The sequence below is a fragment of the Lactuca virosa genome, chromosome 4, assembly GCF_052849685.1.
Source record: "Lactuca virosa cultivar CGN04683 chromosome 4, Lactuca_virosa_CGN04683_v6, whole genome shotgun sequence".
Lineage (NCBI taxonomy): Eukaryota > Viridiplantae > Streptophyta > Magnoliopsida > Asterales > Asteraceae > Lactuca > Lactuca virosa.
Window position 1 is genome coordinate 177,544,985 of NC_136429.1, and position 6,201 is coordinate 177,551,185.

At 30.2% G+C, this 6,201-nt stretch overlaps 1 long non-coding RNA gene across 4 annotated transcripts; it reads right to left on the reverse strand.

Annotated features, from left to right (window-relative positions):
* Nucleotides 1–3,056: 3,056 nt before the first annotated feature.
* On the reverse strand, nucleotides 3,057–5,802 carry LOC145107750 (uncharacterized). 4 transcript variants are annotated; one of them, XR_013707955.1, is made up of 7 exons: nucleotides 5,411–5,802; nucleotides 5,272–5,338; nucleotides 4,772–4,978; nucleotides 4,210–4,339; nucleotides 4,012–4,120; nucleotides 3,644–3,890; nucleotides 3,057–3,566 (listed from the first exon to the last, which is right to left on the reverse strand). It is a non-coding gene; the product is annotated as an uncharacterized LOC145107750 (long non-coding RNA). The 4 variants fall into 4 exon arrangements; XR_013707953.1 differs by having other exon boundaries at nucleotides 4,210–4,577; XR_013707954.1 differs by having other exon boundaries at nucleotides 3,057–3,238; nucleotides 3,404–3,566; nucleotides 4,210–4,978.
* Between the last annotated feature and the right edge of the window lie 399 nt (nucleotides 5,803–6,201).

Here is a 6,201-nt window from a genome sequence, read left to right on the forward strand (position 1 = left end):
ACAAATAAAAACATATCTTTAGTTGAAACTTATTTTACAAAGCATGTTTATGAAATAAATATTAATAAATTTATAAATTAAATGGTAAACAGATTATAAAATATAGCAAAATTAATTTATTTGTTCATTTTTTTTATTATTTTGTAATACGTCTTTATTTTATTCAGAGCGGCTTACACATACCGACTATTATATATATATATATATATATATATATATATATATATATATATATATATATATATTCGTCCAAAAAGACCTGAATCATCAACATTTGACTGATGGTCACATATCTATCAACTTTTGATATTGTTAGACCAAAAGCTTTTTAGAAATAAAATCCTTACTATAAGATAACGATTGATATGTTAATGTTATAATTGAAGACGATAAACCTTGAATATTACATCAAAACGGTAAGAGTTGTGTTTATGTATAAAGTATAATTGAATGAAATATTTCTTATAAATCCAAAACCACTCGTGCAAGCTTGGAATCAGATGTGTCAATAAGACCATCCAAAGCCTTCTTTGGCACTAATGGTACACAAAAATCATGGTTGGCCATTGGTCCGTTGCTTCCGGTTAAACTTAGGCTATCTGGTATGGATATGTGTGAGAGACATGACAAATCATCAAGAAACTCACTCCACCACATACCCATTAGCTTTGGGGTGGTGTTCACTAGTGGACTTGTAGTGAACAAGAGAGAGAAGGAAGAGAGATAGACACAATCAAGCTCAAACACCTATGTGACCTTCCGTGGATGCACTCACTCCACAAGACAACCACTAGGTCTTGGGGTGGTTTTCACTAGTGGAAACTCCTCCACATAGGATCCACATAGGATTAAGACGCGTGAATATGCCTCCATACCGGAAGGCCTTAATTACCTCCATTGTGTGGCAGATGTTCAGGTTTGATGCAGACGGTGAGCGATCCGGACGGATGTCCAAAATCCATATCTCTAAGGGGCCCAAAATTTTTGATATATATATATATATATATATATATATATATATATATATATATATATATATTATATATATATATATATATATATATATATATATAGGGAAAAGTTCAATAGAGAACCATTATTAATCAAAGAACCAAGGAACCAATCCAAAGCGTCGAAATTTAAAGCGATCAACGGCAAAAGGAATAGTTATAGACTTTTACAATAGATGCACATGCACCGGATTATAACAAAATTCACTTCCTTTTTTTCGTTTAAAACTTTTTTTAGGCCGTGTTTTTTATCGAAAAAAAAACCGAGTATACCGTTGTTCACGATTTTTCGTCATCTTTCCAAAGAGATCCATGACGATATATAAAAAACGAACTTTTTTTTTTCGAAAAAAAAACGCACTTCATTTTCTTTGTTGAAAAGTTAAGGTCTATTTTTTATAGAAAAAAATAAATAAATATATCAAAATTCATGTTTTTTTGTACTTTTTAAACATAGATTAATATTCTTGTAAAAAGAAAAAAAAAACGATATTTCAGTTCAGATTCACATTGTGAACCTGTTCAGATTCATATTTTGAACCTGTTCAGATTCACATTGTGAACCTTGTTAGATTCATAGCGTCCATAATAATAAGTCAGATTCACAATGTGAATCTGAACTGATCGAGCTTTTTCACATTGTGAATGTTAAAAATTGAAATACTTACAGTTTAGATTCACAGTGTGAATCTACACTGATTGAGGTTTTTTTTTGTGAACCTTTTCAGATTCATAGTGTGCATAATAGCAAGTCAGATTCACAATGTGAATCTGAACTGATCGAGCTTTTTCACATTTTGAATGTTAAAAATTGAAATATTTACAGTTTAGATTAACAGTGTGAATCTACACTGATCGAGTTTTTTTTTTTTTTTTTTTTTAATAGTCGGTGTTGATGTTTATTAATAGAGTTCAAAAAATTAATATTTTTTGGTATATTTGGTTTTTATTTGATAAAAATAAACTTAAATGTTGAAAAAACTAACAAAATAAAGTGGGTTTTTTTATATATCATAATGGATCTCTATGGAAAGATGACAAAAAATCGAAAACAACGGTATATTTGGTTTTTTTTCGATAAAAAATGTGACCTAAAAATTTTTTTAACGAAAAAAAGAGGTGAGTTTTTTGGTAAGGAGGTGGATTTTTTGGTATAATCCGGTGTGTGTGCGTCCAATGTACAACTGTACGTCTATTTCCTTGGCCGTTGATCATTATAATTTCCAACGCTCACGATTGATTATTTGGTTCCTTGTTAATTATGGTTCTCTATTTAATATCACCCTATATATATATATATATATATATATATATATATATATATATATATATATATATATATATATATATATATATATAGTAGCCGTTTACCCACGCTAAGCGACGGGTGCGAATATTTTTTTTCAAAAATTAGTTGAAGAGGCGATTAGTGTTTTTGTGCAAATAGTTACTATATCTAAACAATTATCAATAAGAGTCATTTTAGCAGAAACAAAATCAATAATAATTAAAAATGAAAAATTGAGATTTTTTACAAATATAAATACGTTTGTTTATTTTTAATAAATGAAATGTATATCGTAAATTTGGGTTAAAAATAAAACCATTTATTCTATTTTTATTACATTTATTATTTTCATTTAGTTTTTCTTCGAATAAATACCATCATCTTATCATAATACCCTTTCAAATCAAATTTAGGGTAATAAATTTATACATGAAGCAAATAACTTACAAATTAAACATGTGATCCTTAATGAGAAAACATTCAAACAATTCTTTTTTGTCAAGATTCATACAAACACAACACATATCTTAAACTTATATTTTGTCAAGATTCATACAAACACAACATATATCTTAAATTTTCTACGTGAGCTAAATTAAATTATGGATGTTTCATAAATTTCATAAAAGTATATTTAAGAAGCCTCTTATCCAATTCTTAGTAAGGCCTTGGCATGAGTCGGAGAAGTTTTGCCATCATCTTACACAATAAGACATTGACCAAATTGACCTCTATATTTAGAAAAAAAAAATGTCGCATTGCATCCAAATGTATTTCATTAACATGAAATCCAATATACAATTCAAAAGATTCCATTATCGTTCTACCCCATATAAAGTAATAAAAAAAAGTTTCAAATACAATGTTTTGTGGCTTATGATTGTAATGTCGCTGGCTGACTTGATGTCACCAATAATAAAACTCTCATGTCTTCTTTTGCCTATCCATAAAAAAATCAATGCAACTTTGTCTTGTGTCTCATTTGGTTTTTCATAGTAACACGAAAGAAACAATAAGTATAGAGATATAATTAGAAATATCTTCCAAATAGTTGTACAAAGAAAATTAACCTCGTGTAAGTAAGCCACACATATTTTGTACTAACCTCATGCAAGTAAGCCATCTCAATTGATCATGTCATCCACACAGTCAGAGTCGTCCCAATAAGATGTGAAAAAGAACTCATATTCAAGAAAAATTTATTATTTAACAACATCAACAACTCGAGATGCTTAGGTGGACTGTTCAGCCTTTTCATTATCTTTCAGCTGAAATTTTCAAATCAAACTACACTTTTATCCCTTGGAAAATTACATAATATTCAAAAGAATAAAAGAAGATTCACCTTATTATCCATCTCAATCAACTGAATAACATCATAAATGCACTGAGCATGCCTCACATCATTATCAAAGGCTAAACACCTTATATATCCATTTGGGTATACGTTCTTGCACTCTTGGAATTCGGTCAAAACTTGTCGATCATCCATGCAACCAAACTTGTGGTACTTTCCACATTTTCCAATATATTAGATCATAGTAATTTGGGATCCAACTATTATGTTGGATCAATTAATCCAATCTAAATACCTAAAACGGAATAAAAGAAACTCAAATTGTAGATTAAATCACAATATCCAATAAAAGTTCACTACTATAATAGAAAAATGAAGGCATGCCAATATTATGTTTGAATACATATCCCACTTACCATTGTTAAGAGGCATCATGTGATGTTTGGGAGATTAATTCTCTTGTTTTCTCAAATACACAGATTTGTAGATTTCTTGCTAAACTTTCTTTGCAACATTAAGCTTTTCCTATATTGCCAAGAACAATTATAATTATGAAATCTTAAAATTTAATCATATATATGTAATCTTGTTATTAAAAAAGTAATCAAACAGACCCATCATGAATTTGACACATGGAATCCTCTTTATTGCATCATCATTATGATTCATTAGATGAAAGAAAGTTTTCTTCACAAGGTCAGTCAACCCGTTACTACCTTTTGGGTAGCTAGCGCCAATAATGATCTGTAACAACTTTGAAATGATAATCAAATAAACAAAAACCTAAAACTAATTGAACCAAACCATATCCCACTTGAAATGCTTTGTTGAATAGACCAACTGTAATTAGCATGATGCACATCTGTCAATTTTTCAATACAGATAAAATCTGAAAAATCCTTTTTTTAATCTAATTTCATCCATATCCAAAAACTATCTTTCATCTCAAACGCCATTTCTCATCTAGATCTGCAACATAGATCTGAAATATCACCATAAACAAATCTAAAATACCATAAAAAGAGCTATTTGTAGTCTTGGTTGCAAAATAAAATGGCAACATAAAAATATCGAATACAAACAAAATTAGGCATCTAATGACAAATGAAAATTCAAAAAATGAAAGAAACACAACAAATCCAACATAGTTATATAGTAGGGACATTTAATACACACCTTATTATCATTTGTTTCTCTGTTTGGATATATTTTGGCTAAAATCGATCATAACTCATGTTAAGAAAGATGAAAAGGATGAGTATTTGATAAGAAAAATGGAAAAGATAAGGTGGAATACGTGTAAGTTGTAACTGTACAAAGTCTTGACTTTTAAGTCAGCTTCGTTCTTGAGTTGTTTATCGACTGTCAGTTGATATATCATACCTACAAAAGAAACATGAAAAAGCATAAAACTGATGAATTCCATATCTAATGAGTTCATCCATCAGTTCAGTGATCAAATTAGACTATTAAAACTTACAAAGTCAAGACATACAAGCACCAACAGGATGAAACAAAAATTAACAATCATTATCCAAGAAAAACCAACATGTTTACCAGTCAAGATCTATTGATTGAAATTTTGTATGAAGAATTGGGAAATATTGGAATCTCGATTCAATTCAACTTAATCTCAGAGCTTTTGAAACTACAAATAAACAGTATATGAATTTTACCCTGGATAATGGTTGGGGTTGAATTTTTTAACGTTTTCTCTATGAAGAGGCTCCATTCTGTTTTTCACTAAAGCAAAAAAGAAATAAGAAACAAATTAGAGACATTAGGGATATGATGGCTTTGATGGTGAGATCGTACCTGGACTCGACGGATCCGCCTTCATAACTTTGAGGTGGTGGTGGTGGTGGATGTTAGAGAGACAAAGAAAGGTGGAGAATATAGGGTTTCAAGGTTATTTGTGTTGACAGATCTAGTGAAGGGGGTGTAGGATAGTGAAGATGGTGAAGCTGACATTTGGTGGCGACGATGCTTACGATTGAGGAAGTGGCCAAGTGGGACAGGAGAGGAGAGATTAAGGTGAAGGTGTTGTTGTTGGTTTGACTGGTTTTTAAGGTGTTGGGATGGTGAATCGTCATGAGATGAAGTGGTGAAGGTGGTCATAGAGGAAGGTGAACGGAGTTCCAGAATTCGTTGATAAGGGGGATAGTTTAGACTTTAGAGTGTGTTAGTGGTGGGGAAGAGATAGGATATGCTATATAGACTTCATATGTAGACTGATTCTATTGGCTTAAAATAGGGAATAATAAGTCTGATTTTGACCGATCTACTTCCTTAATTTTCTATAATACAGTTAGTGAATAAATTTATTGTACAAATTGCATAAAAGATTGTACCTCTTAAAATTCAGCATTTGAATATAAATGCTTATTAATATATATATTAGCCATTTACCCGCACCAAGCGCCGGGTGCGAATAGTTTGTTGCGGCAATAATTTCCATTCGAAAACATGTTATATTTCAAGTAACGTAAATTAGTTTTCAAAGAACACAAGTTACTGTTTTTGGTTTTAAATTTTAGGTATGTTGCTTGAATGGTTCAAAAATGAAAGTACTTAGTTATGTTTGTTGAAATAAAGAAAACTTTGAG